The sequence below is a fragment of the Aegilops tauschii genome, chromosome 5 (genome assembly GCF_002575655.3).
Source record: "Aegilops tauschii subsp. strangulata cultivar AL8/78 chromosome 5, Aet v6.0, whole genome shotgun sequence".
In the NCBI taxonomy this organism is placed as follows: Eukaryota; Viridiplantae; Streptophyta; class Magnoliopsida; order Poales; family Poaceae; genus Aegilops; species Aegilops tauschii.
The window spans coordinates 416,688,474-416,702,177 of record NC_053039.3 but is presented as its reverse complement, the minus strand read 5'-3'; positions in this window follow the sequence as shown (position 1 = coordinate 416,702,177).

Here is a 13,704-nt window from a genome sequence, read left to right as displayed (position 1 = left end):
TTGGCACTATGTCAATAGGTTAGTACCAAAAAATGATATAAAATGACTATAAAATGATTATAAAACATGCAAGATTGATAATAAAATAGCAGGGAACAATAAAAAATTATAGATACGTTGGAGACGTATCAACCTATGAGTCTCTTTACTCGTTTCGTAATGCATCATCTCGTAACTAACTCATTAGTCACATTGCTTGCAAGGCTTATCATGATGAGCTACCGAGAGGGCCCAGAGATACCCCTCCAATACTTGGAGTGACAAGTCCTAATCTCGATCTATGCCAAGCCAACAAACACCTTCGGAGATACCTGTAGAGCATCTTTATAATCACCCAGTTACATTGTGACATTTGATAGCACACAAGGTATTCCTCCGGTATCCGGGAGTTCCATAATCTCATAGTCAAAGGAATATGTATAAGTCATGAAGAAAGCAATAGCAATAAAACTTAACGATCATTATGCTAAGCTAACGGATGGGTCTTGTCCATCACATCATTCTCCTAATGATGTGATCCCGTTCATCAAATGACAACACATGTCTATGGTTAGGAAACTTAACCATCTTTGATTAACGAGCTAGTCTAGTAGAGGCTTACTAGGGACATGGTGTTTTGTCTATGTATCCAAACATGTATCAAGTTTCCGGTTAATACAATTCTAGCATGAATAATAAACATTTATCATGAAATAAGGAAATATAAATAACAACTTTATTATTGCATATACGGAAAATTACCTTCAGTCTCCCAGTTGCACTAGAGTCAATAATCTAGATTACAGTGTAATGATTCGAACACCCTTGGAGTCATGGTGCTGATCTTGTTTTGCTCGTGGAAGAGGCTTAGTCAACGGATCTGCCACATTCAGATCTGTATGTATTTTGCAAATCTCTATGTCTCCCTCCTTGACTTGATCACGGATAGAGTTGAAGCGTCTCTTGATGTGTTTGGTTCTTTTGTGAAATCTGGATTCCTTCACCAAGGCAATTGCTCCAGTATTGTCACAGAAGATTTTCACTGGACCCGATGCACTAGGTATTACACATAGATCGGATATGAACTCCTTCATCCAGACTCCTTCATTTGCTGCTTCCAAAGCAGCTATGTACTCCGCTTCACACGTAGATCCCGCCACGACGCTTTGCTTGGAACTGCACCAACTGACAGCTCCACCATTCAATATAAATACGTATCCGGTTTGTGACTTAGAGTCATCTGGATCAGTGTCAAAGCTAGCATCAACGTAACCATTTACGACAAGCTCTTTGTCACCTCCATAAACGAGAAACATGTCCTTAGTCCTTTTCAGGTACTTCAGGATGTTCTTGACCTCTTTCAAGTGATCCACTCCTGGATTACTTTGGTACCTCCCTGCTAGACTTATATCAAGGCACACATTAGGTCTGGTACACACCATTGCACACATGATAGAACCTATGGCTGAAGCATAGGGAATCACTTTCATTTTCTCTCTATCTTCTGCAGTGGTCGGGCATTGAGTCTAACTCAACTTCACACCTTGTAATACAGGCAAGAACCCTTTCTTTGACTGGTCCATTTTGAATTTCTTCAAAACTTTATCAAGGTATGTGCTTTGTGAAAGTACGATTAAGCATCTTGATCTATCTCTATAGATCTTGATGCCTAATATATAAGCAGCTTCACTGAGGTCTTTCATTAAAACACTTATTCAAGTATTCTTATATGCTATCCAGAAATTTTATATCATTTCCAATCAACAATATGCCATCCACATATAATATTAGAAATGCTAGAGAGCTCCCACTCACTTTCTTGTAAATGCAGGCTTCTCAGAAAGTCTGTATAAAACCATATGCTTTGATCACACTATCAAAGTGTATATTCCAACTCCGGGATGCTTGCACCAGTCCATAAATGGATCGCTGGAGCTTGCACATTTTGTTAGCACCTTTAGGATCGATCAAACCTTCTAGTTGCATCATATACAACTCTTCTTTGAGAAATCCATTAAGTAATGCTGTTTTGACGTCCATTTGCCAGATTTCAAAATCATAAAACACGGCAATTGCTAACATGATTCAGACAGACTTAAGCATCGCTCCGGGTGAGAAAGTCTCATCGTAGTCAACTCCTTGAACTTGTCGAAAACCTTTTGCGACAAGTCAAGCTTTGTAGACAGTAACACTACCATCAGCGTTAGTCTTCTTCTTGAAGATCCATTTATTCTCTATGGCTTGCTGATCATCGGGGAAGTCAACCAAAGTCCATACTTTGTTCTCATACATGGATCCTATCTCAGATTTCATGGCGTCAAGCCATTTTGTGGAATCTGGGCTCATCATCGCTTCCTCATAGTTCGTAGATTCGTCATGGTCTAGCACCATGTTGGGGAACGTAGTAATTTCAAAAAAATTCCTACGCACACACACAATCATGGTGATGCTTAGCAACGAGAGGGGAGAGTGTCTCCACGTACCCTCGTCGACCGAAAGCAGAAGCGTTAGCACAATGCGGTTGATGTAGTCGTATGTCTTCACGATCCGACCGATCCAAGTACCGAACGTACGGCACCTCCGAGTTCAGCACACGTTCAGCTCGATGACGTCCCACGAACTCCGATCTAGCAGAGCTTCACGAGAGAGTTCCGTCAGCACGACGGCGTGATGACGGTGATAATGTTGCTACCGACGTAGGGCTTCGCCGAAGCACCGCTACGATATGATCGAGGTGGAATCTGGTGGAGGGGGGCACCGCACACGGCTAAGAGATCCAGAGATCAATTGTTGTGTCTAGAGGTGCCCCCTGCCCCCATATATAAAGGATGGAGGAGGGGAGGCCGGCCAGCCCCTAGGGCGCGCCAGAAGTGTGGAGTCCTACTAGGACTCCCTAGTCCTAGTAGGATTCCTCCTCCCACATGGAATAGGAAATAGGGAAGGGAAAAAGAGAAGGAAGGAAGGGGCGGCCCCCTTCCCTAGTCCAATTCGGACCAGACCATGGGGAGGGGTGCGGCCACCTTTTGAGGCCTTTCTCTCCTTTCCTGTATGGACCATTAAGGCCCAATACGAATTCCCGTAACTCTCCGGTACTTCGAAAAAAAACTCGAATCACTCGGAACCTTTCCGATGTCCGAATATAGTCGTCCAATATATCGATCTTTACATCTCGACCATTTCGAGACACCTCGTCATGTCCCCGATGTCAGCCGGGACTCCGAACTACCTTCGGTACATCAAAACACAAAAACTCATAATACAATTGTCACCGAACTTTAAGCGTGCGGACCCTACGGGTTAACCCTTGGCACGCCTATACCAATTAGTGAGGAAGTTAATGATGATGATCATGAAACTTCAGATCAAGTTATTACTGAACCTCGTAGGTCAACCAGAGTAAGATCCGCACCAGAGTGGTACGGTAATCCTGTTCTGGAGGTTATGTTACTAGACCATGACAAACCTACGAACTATGAAGAAGCGATGGTGAGCCCAGATTACACAAAATGGCTTGAGGCCATGAAATCTGAGATGAGATCCATGTTTGAGAACAAAGTATGGACTTTGATTGACTTGCCCAATGATCGGCAAGCCATTGAGATTAAATGGATCTTCAAGAGGAAGACAGACGCTGATAGTAGTGTTACTATCTACAAAGCTAGAATTGTCGCAAAAGGTTTTCGACAAGTTTAAGGTGTTGACTACGATGAGAGTTTCTCACTCGTATCTATGCTTAAGTCTGTCCGAATCATTAGCAATTGCCGCATTTTATGAAATATGGCAAATGGATAAACAAAACTGCATTCCTTAATGGATTTATTAAAAAAGAGTTGTATATGATGCAACCAGGAGGTTTTGTCAATCCTAAAAGTGCTAACAAAATATGCAAGCTCCAGTAATCCATCTATGGACTGGTGCAAGCATCTCGGAGTTGGAATATACGCTTTGATAAGTTGATCAAAGGATAAAGTTTTATACAGACTTGCAGTGAAGCCTGTATTTACAAGAAAGTGAGTGGGAGCACTACAGCATTTCTGATAAGTATATGTGAATGACATATTGTTGATCGGAAATAATGTAGAATTATTCTGCAAAGCATAAAGGGGTGTTTGAAAGGAGTTTTTCAAAGAAAGACCTCGGTGAAGCTGCTTACATATTGAGCATCAAGATCTATAGAGATAGATCAAGACGCTTGATAAGTTTTTTCAATGAGTACATACCTTAACAAGATTTTGAAGTGGTTCAAAATGGAACAATCAAAGAAAGAGTTTCTTGCCTGTGTTACATCGTGTGAAATTGAGTAAGACTCAAAGCCCGACCACGGTAGAAGATAGAAAAAGAATGAAAGTCATTCCCTATGCCTCGGCCATAGGTTCTATAAAGTATGCCATGTTGTGTACCATATCTATTGTATACCCTACACTGATTTTGGCAAGGGAGTACAATAGTGATCTAGGAGTAGATCACTGGACAGCGGTCAAAAATTATCCTTACTGGAATAAGGATATGTTTCTCGATTATGGAAGTGACAAAAGGTTCGTCGTAAAGGGTTACGTCGATGCAAGTTTTGACACTAATCTAGATGACTCTAAGTCTCGGTCTAGATACATATTGAAAGTGGGAGCAATTAGCTAGAGTAGCTCCGTACAGAGCATTGTAGACATAGAAATTTGCAAAATACTTACGGATCTGAATGTGACAGACCCGTTGACTAAAATTATCTCACAAGCAAAACATGATCACACCTTAATACTCTTTGGGTGTTAATCACATAGCGATGTGAACTAGATTACTCACTCTAGTAAACCCTTTGGGTGTTGGTCACATGACGATGTGAACTATGGGTGTTAATCACATGGTTATGTGAACTATTGATGTTAAATCACATGGCGATGTGAACTAGATTATTGACTCTAGTGCAAGTGGGAGACTGAAGGAAATATGCCCTAGAGGCAATAATAAAGTTATTATTTATTTCCTTATATCATGATAAATGTTTATTATTCATGCTAGAATTGTATTAACCGGAAACTTGATACATGTGTGAATACATACACAAACAGAGTGTCACTAGTATGCCTCTACTTGACTAGCTCGTTGATCAAAGATGGTTATGTTTCCTACCCATAGACATGAGCTGTCATTTGATTAACGGGATCACATTATTAGGAGAATGATGTGATTGACTTGACCCATTCCGTTAGCTTAGCACTCGATCGTTTAGTATGTTGCTATTGCTTTCTTCATGACTTATACATGTTCCTATGACTATGAGATTATGCAACTCCCGTTTACCGGAGGAACACTTTTGTGCTACCAAACGTCACAACGTAACTGGGTGATTATAAAGGTGCTCTACAGGTGTCTCCGAAGGTACTTGTTGGGTTGGCGTATTTCGAGATTAGGATTTGTCACTCCGATTGTCGGAGAGGTATCTCTGGGCCCACTCGGTAATGCACATCACTATAAGCCTTGCAAGCATTGCAACTAATGAGCTAGTTGCGGGATGATGTATTACGAAACGAGTAAAGAGACTTGCCGGTAACGAGATTGAACTAGGTATTGAGATACCGACGATCAAATCTCGAGCAAGTAACATACCGATGACAAAGGGAACAACGTATGTTGTTATGCGGTCTGACCGATAAAGATCTTCGTAGAATATGTGGGAGCCAATATGAGCATCCAGGTTCCGCTATTGGTTATTGACTGGAGAGGTGTCTCGGTCATGTCTACATAGTTCTCGAACCCGTAGGGTCCCCACGCTTAACGTTACGATGACGGTTATATTATGAGTTTATGTGTTTTGATGTACCGAAGGAGTTCGGAGTCCCGGATGAGATCGGGGACATGACGAGGAGTCTCGAAATGGCCGAGACGTAAAGATCGATATATTGGACTATATTCTGACTTCGGAAAAGTTCCGAGTGATTTGGGTATTTTTTGGAGTACCGGAGAGTTACGGGAATTCGTATTTGCCTTAATGGGCCATACGGGAAAGGAGAGAAAGGCCCCAAAGGGTGGCCGCACCCCTCCCCATGAACTAGTCCCAATTGGACTAGGGAGGGGGGGCGCCCCCTTCCTTCTTTCTCCTACTCCCTTCCCTTTTCCTACTCCAACAAGGAAAGGAGGAGTCCTACTCCCGGTGGGAGTAGGACTCCCCCCTTGGCGCGCCCTCCTCCTAGGCCGGCCGCCTCCCCCCTTGCTCCTTTATATACGGGGGCAGGGGGGCACCCCAGAGACACAACAATTGATCATTGATCTCTTAGCCGTGTGCGGTGCCCCTCTCCACCATATTACACCTCGATAATATCATAGCGGTGCTTAGGCGAAGCCCTGCGTCGGTAGAACATCATCATTGTCACCACGCCGTCGTGCTGACGAAACTCTCCCTCAACACTCGGCTGGATCAGAGTTCGAGGGACGTCATCGAGTTGAACGTGTGCTGAACTCGGAGGTGCCGTGCGTTCGGTACTTGATCGGTCGGATCGTGAAGACGTACGACTACATCAACCGCGTTGTGTTAGCGCTTCCGCTTTCGGTCTACGAGGGTATGTGGAAAACACTCTCCCCTCTCGTTGCTATGCATCACCATGATCTTGCGTGTGCGTAGAATTTTTTTGAAATTACTACGTTCCCCAACAGTGGTATCAGAGCCAGGTTTTATGCGTTGATGCTATGCACGAGTAGAACACAAGTGAGTTGTGGGCGATATAAGTCATACTGCTTACCAGCATGTCATACTTTGGTTGGGCGGTATTGCGAGATGAAGCGGCCCGGACCGACATTACGCGTACGCTTACGCGAGACTGGTTTCACCGTTGCAAGCACTCGTTGCTTAAAGGTGACTGGCGGGTGTCTGTCTCTCTCACTGTAGTTGAACCGAGTGTGGCTACGCCCGGTCCTTGCGAAGGTTAAAACAGCACCAACTTGACAAACTATCGTTGTGGTTTTGATGCGTAGGTAAGAACGGTTCTTGCTAAGCCCGTAGCAGCCATGTAAAACTTGCAACAACAAAGTAGAGGACGTCTAACTTGTTTTTGCAGGGCATGTTGTGATGTGATATGGTCAAGACGTGATGCTATATTTTATTGTATGAGGTGATCATGTTTTGTAACCGAGTTATCGGCAACTGGCAGGAGCCATATGGTTGTCGCTTTATTGTATGCAATGCAATCGCCATGTAATTGTTTTTACTTTATCACTAAGCGGTAGCGATAGTCGTAGAACCAATAGTTGGCGAGACGACAACGATGCTTCGATGGAGATCAAGGTGTCACGCCGATGACGATGGTGATCATGACGGTGCTTCGTAGATGGAGATCACAAGCACAAGATGATGATGGCCATATCATATCACTTATATTGATTGCATGTGATGTTTATCTTTTATGCATCTTATCTTGCTTTGATTGACGGTAGCATTATAAGATGATCTCTCACTAAAATTTCAAGATAAAAGTGTTCTCCCTGAGTATGCACCGTTGCGAAAGTTCTTCGTGCTGAGACACCACGTGATGATCGGGTGTGATAGGCTCTACGTTCAAATACAACGGGTGCAAAACAGTTGCACACGCGGAATACTCAGGTTAAACTTGACGAGCCTAGCATATGCAGATATGGCCTCGGAACACGAAGACCGAAAGGTCGAGCGTGAATCATATAGTAGATATGATCAACATAGTGATGTTCACCGTTGAAACTACTCCATCTCACGTGATGATCAGACATGGTTTAGTTGATATGGATCACGTGATCACTTAGAAGATTAGAGGGATGTCTATCTAAGTGGGAGTTCTTAAGTAATATGATTAATTGAACTTAAATTTATCATGAACTTAGTCCTGATACTATTTTGCAAATTATGTTGTAGATCAATAGCTCGCGTTGTTGCTTCCCTGTGTTTATTTTTGATATGTTCCTAGAGAAAAATTATGTTGAAAGATGTTAGTAGCAAAGATGCGGATTGGATCCGTGATCTGAGGATTATCCTCATTGCTGCACAGAAGAATTATGTCCTTGATGCACCGCTAGGTCACAGACCAATTGCAGGAGCAGATGCAGACGTTATGAACGTTTGGCTAGCTCAATATGATGACTTGATAGTTTAGTGCACCATGCTTAACGGCTTAGAATCGGGACTTCAAAGACGTTTTGAACGTCATGGACCATATGAGATGTTCCAGGAGTTGAAGTTAATATTTCAAGCAAATACCCGAGTTGAGAGATATGAAGTCTCCAACAAGTTCTATAGCTAAAAGATGGAGGAGAATAGCTCAAGCAGTGAGCAAGTGCTCAGATTGTCTGGGTACTACATCGCTTGAATCAAGTGGAGTTAATCTTCCAGATAAAATAGTGATTGACAGAATTCTCTAGTCACCATCACCAAGTTAGTAGAACTTCGTGATGAACTATAGTATGTAAGGGATGACGAAAGTAATTCCCGAGCTCTTCGCGATGCTGAAATCGACGAAGGTAGAAATCAAGAAAGAGCATCAAGTGTTGATGGTTAAAAAGACCACTAGTTTCAAGAAAAGGGCAAAGGGATAGAAGGGGAACTTCAAAAAGAACGGCAAGCAAGTTGCTACTCAAGTGAAGAAGCCCAAGTCTGTACCTAAGCTTGAGACTAAGTGCTTCTACTACAAAGGGACAGGACACTGGAAGCGGAACTGCCCCAAGTATTTGGTGGATAAGAAGGATGGCAAAGTGAACAAAGGTATATTGGATATACATGTTATTGATGTGTACTTACTAGTGTTTATAGCAACCCCTCGGTATTTGATACTGGTTTAGTTGCTAAGAGTAGTAACTCGAAACGGGAGTTGCAGAATAAACAGAGACTAGTAAAAAGGCGAGGTGACGATGTGTGTTGGAAGTAGTTCCAAGATTGATATGATCATCATCGCACACTCCCTGTACTTTCGGGATTAGTGTTGAAACTAAATAAGTGATATTTGGTGTTTGCGTTGAGCATGAATATGATTTGATCATGTTTATTGCAATACGGTTATTAATTTAAGTTAGAGAACAATTGTTGTTCTGTTTACATGAATAAAAACCTTCTATGGTCATAAACACCAACGAAAATGGTTTGTTGGATCTCGATCGTAGTGATACACATATTCATAATATTGAAGCCAAAAGATGCAAAGTTAATAATGATAGTGCAACTTATTTGTGGCACTGCCGTTTAGGTCATATTGGTGTAAAGCGCATGAAGAAACTCCATATTGATGGGATTTTGGAATCACTTGATTATGAATCACTTGATGCTTGCGAACCGTGCCTCATGGGCAAGATGACTAAAACGCCGTTCTCCGGAACTATGGAGAGAGCAACAGATTTGTTGGAAATCATACATACAGATGTATGTGGTCCGATGAATATTGAGGCTCGTAGCAGATATCATTATTTTCTGACCTTCAGAGATGATTTGAGCAGATATGGGTATATCTACTTAATGAAACATAAAGTCTGAAACATTTGAAAAGTTCATATAATTTCAGAGTGAAGTAGAAAATCATCGTAACAAGAAAATAAAGTTTCTACGATCTGATCGTGGAGGAGAATATTTGAGTTACGAGTTTGGTCTTCATTTGAAACAATGCGGAATAGTTTCGCAACTCACGCCACCTGGAACACCACAGCGTAATGGTGTCTCCGAACATCATAACCGTGCTTTATTAGATATGGTGCGATATATGATGTCTCTTACCGATCTACCACTATCGTTTTGGGGTTATGCATTAGAGACAGCTGCATTCACGTTAAATAGGGTACCATCTAAATCCGTTGAGACGACATCTTATGAACTGTGGTTTGGCAAGAAACCAAAGTTGTCGTTTCTTAAAGTTTGGGGTTGCGATGCTTATGTGAAAAAGTTTCATCCTGATAAGCTCAAACCCAAATCGGAAAAATGTGTCTTCATAGGATACCCAAAGGAGACAGTTGAGTACACCTTCTATAACAGATCCGAAGGCACGAAATTCGTTGCTAAGAATGGATCCTTTCTAGAGAAGGAGTTTCTCTCGAAAGAAGTGAGTGGGAGGAAAGTAGAACTTGATGAGGTAATTGTACCTGCTCCCTTATTGGAAAGTAGTTCATCGCAGAAACCAGTTTCTGTGACGCCTATACCAATTAGTGAGGAAGTTAATGATGATGATCATGAAACTTCAGATCAAGTTATTACTGAACCTCATAGGTCAACCAGAGTAAGATCCGCACCAGAGTGGTACGGTAATCCTGTTCTGGAGGTTATGTTACTAGACCATGACAAACCTACGAACTATGAAGAAGCGATGGTGAGCCCAGATTCCGCAAAATGGCTTGAGGCCATGAAATCTGAGATGAGATCCATGTTTGAGAACAAAGTATGGACTTTAATTGACTTGCCCAATGATCGGCAAGCCATTGAGATTAAATGGATCTTCAAGAGGAAGACGGACGCTGATAGTAGTGTTACTATCTACAAAGCTAGAATTGTCGCAAAAGGTTTTCGACAAGTTTATGGTGTTGACTACGATGAGAGTTTCTCACTAGTATCTATGCTTAAGTCTGTCCGAATCATGTTAGCAATTGCGGCATTTTATGAAATATGGCAAATGGATAAACAAAACTGCATTCCTTAATGGATTTATTAAAAAAGAGTTGTATATGATGCAACCAGGAGGTTTTGTCAATCCTAAAAGTGCTAACAAAATATGCAAGCTCCAGTAATCCATCTATGGACTGGTGCAAGCATCTCGGAGTTGGAATATACGCTTTGATAAGTTGATCAAAGGATAAAGTTTTATACAGACTTGCAGTGAAGCTTGTATTTACAAGAAAGTGAGTGGGAGCACTACAGCATTTCTGATAAGTATATGTGAATGACATATTGTTGATCGGAAATAATGTAGAATTATTCTGCAAAGCATAAAGGGGTGTTTGAAAGGAGTTTTTCAAAGAAAGACCTCGGTGAAGCTGCTTACATATTGAGCATCAAGATCTATAGAGATAGATCAAGACGCTTGATAAGTTTTTTCAATGAGTACATACCTTAACAAGATTTTGAAGTGGTTCAAAATGGAACAATCAAAGAAAGAGTTTCTTGCCTATGTTACATCGTGTGAAATTGAGTAAGACTCAAAGCCCGACCACGGTAGAAGATAGAAAAAGAATGAAAGTCATTCCCTATGCCTCGGCCATAGGTTCTATAAAGTATGCCATGTTGTGTACCATATCTATTGTATACCCTACACTGATTTTGGCAAGGGAGTACAATAGTGATCTAGGAGTAGATCACTGGACAGCGGTCAAAAATTATCCTTACTGGAATAAGGATATGTTTCTCGATTATGGAAGTGACAAAAGGTTCGTCGTAAAGGGTTACGTCGATGCAAGTTTTGACACTAATCTAGATGACTCTAAGTCTCGGTCTAGATACATATTGAAAGTGGGAGCAATTAGCTAGAGTAGCTCCGTACAGAGCATTGTAGAAATAGAAATTTGCAAAATACTTACGGATCTGAATGTGACAGACCCGTTGACTATAATTATCTCACAAGCAAAACATGATCACACCTTAGTACTCTTTGGGTGTTAATCACATAGCGATGTGAACTAGATGACTGACTCTAGTAAACCCGTTGGGTGTTGGTCACATGACGATGTGAACTATGTGTGTTAATCACATGGTTATGTGAACTATTGATGTTAAATCACATGGCGATGTGAACTAGATTATTGACTCTAGTGCAAGTGGGAGACTGAAGGAAATATGCCCTAGAGGTGTTGAGGATATAGACCTGGGGGTCACCCGCCAGGAGGGCCGGGTTACTCCAAGGATCATTACCAGAAGCCCGGAGCTAAGTTTCAGGATAATGGGCCAGAGATGGGCTGAGACCCGGATATGGCTTAAAGCCCGTAGTTACAATCATTGTTATAGTAGACTTGTAGTGTAAGGCAAGTATTGTTTTAGAGCCCGAGCCGGACACTCTTATGAGCCGGCTCGGGACTCTAAGGGCTGCTGGGCGTCAGCCTCCCTATATAAAGGGATGACCCGGCAGCGGTTTGGGGACGACAACAATCTCTCCGAGAGCCGGGATAAGTGTTTAGTTCCCTGGCGATCGTAACCCTAATCAATAACACCTCGAACTGGACGTAGGCTTTTACCTTCACCGTAAGGGGCCGAACCAGTATAAACCCTCGTGTTCCTTGTCCCGCATAACCCCTTCAAGCTTCCTAGTTGCGATGGCTCCACGACTAAGTCCTAGCCCAAGGACATCTGCCGTGACAATTCCACGACAGTTGGCGCCCACCGTGGTGCAGGCGCACGGTGGATTTGAGTTCTTGAAGGGCAGCTTCGAAGGGCTCAAGGGATACACTGTGGGCCGGATGACCAAGAGTCGTCGCGGCAGGCTCTACATCGACGACGCGGACTGGGGCCCCGACGCCGGCTCAGTGGAGTACGGGTACCGGGTCCCCTTTGGCGGAATTCATGTCTTCATTGGCAAGATTGGTGAGCCGGGCCCCGGGCCGGGTCTCTGCGCCGATCTCATCGAAACAGCTCAGCGCGACCGATCCGCCCGGGCCCGGCCTGCCTTAAAACGCGCTTTTGTGGGATGCATCCATGGAAGACCCTCCGATCCATCTGGGTCTGGGGATGAGGCGGCCGCCGGCTCTGACGGCGAATCGGCCGCTGATGAGTCAAACTCGTTGTACCAACTTCAAGATGGCAGGCTCATGAGTTATTCCGATGGCAACAGTATTCCGGACCTTTTTGAGCCGCCAAGTCAGGTCGGAGTTTTTATGGCTGGTGCGCAGCCTGTTCAGAGCCCCGCTACCGGATCAGAAAATCCGGAGCCTTCCCCGGCTCAGGTGCTGATGGATCTCACAGATAAGATGACGGCCCTGTTAACTGCCACGGTTGACCCGGCAGATCAAGCCCAGCATGACGCGGAGGTGGCACAGTTAAAATTGGATCTGATGAAAGCAAAAGAGGATCTTGCAGCAGAAGGGATCAGGCTGGCGGCGGAGCGGGCGGCTCTCGACGCCCGGGCTCAGTTGATTCAGGCGCGGTCCTTCCAACTCACGATGGATCAGAACGCGGCCAACGAGGTCATGAGAAGGAGGCATCAGAAGGCCCAGTCTCGACTCCCGCCGGTTTACGATCCGCGCAACCTATTCAACACGCCGGGTGCGGGATCCAGTAACCCACCAGGGGTCATTGCGCCCGGGTCGGGACCCCTTATTCAGCCACTAGTAATGGGGCCTCCCCAGGCGCCCCCTGCCCCACCTCAGTATGTGCCAATACCCCCGGGTCATTACGATAACCCGCTGGAGAACATGGTAGCAGCGGCAGCACGACTGGCGGCTCTTCCCGTTGACGGCAATTCTCCGGCAGCCGTGGAAACCCGCCGGGTCAGGGAACTCCTGCAGACGGCCCTAGCGCAGCAAGAGGCGTACTCCTACAGCCGGGACAGGATCCACTCAACTCCTCGCCCAGGCCAGAGCCCGAGCTACAGCCGGCACATGGTCTCGGCGACCGGCTCAAGTAATGTCCGACGCCATGGCCCGGCTCATGTTGGAACCTTCTACGCCGCAGACCAAGCACGGCAAGAGGCGGAGCAGGTGCCGCAATTGACGGCTTATCAGACCCCCCCGGCTTATCCAACGGCGTCCGTTGATGTGGGTATTTCTACCAGGACCGGGGGTGTCCCTTGTTTGGTGCCGGCCATCCGTAAT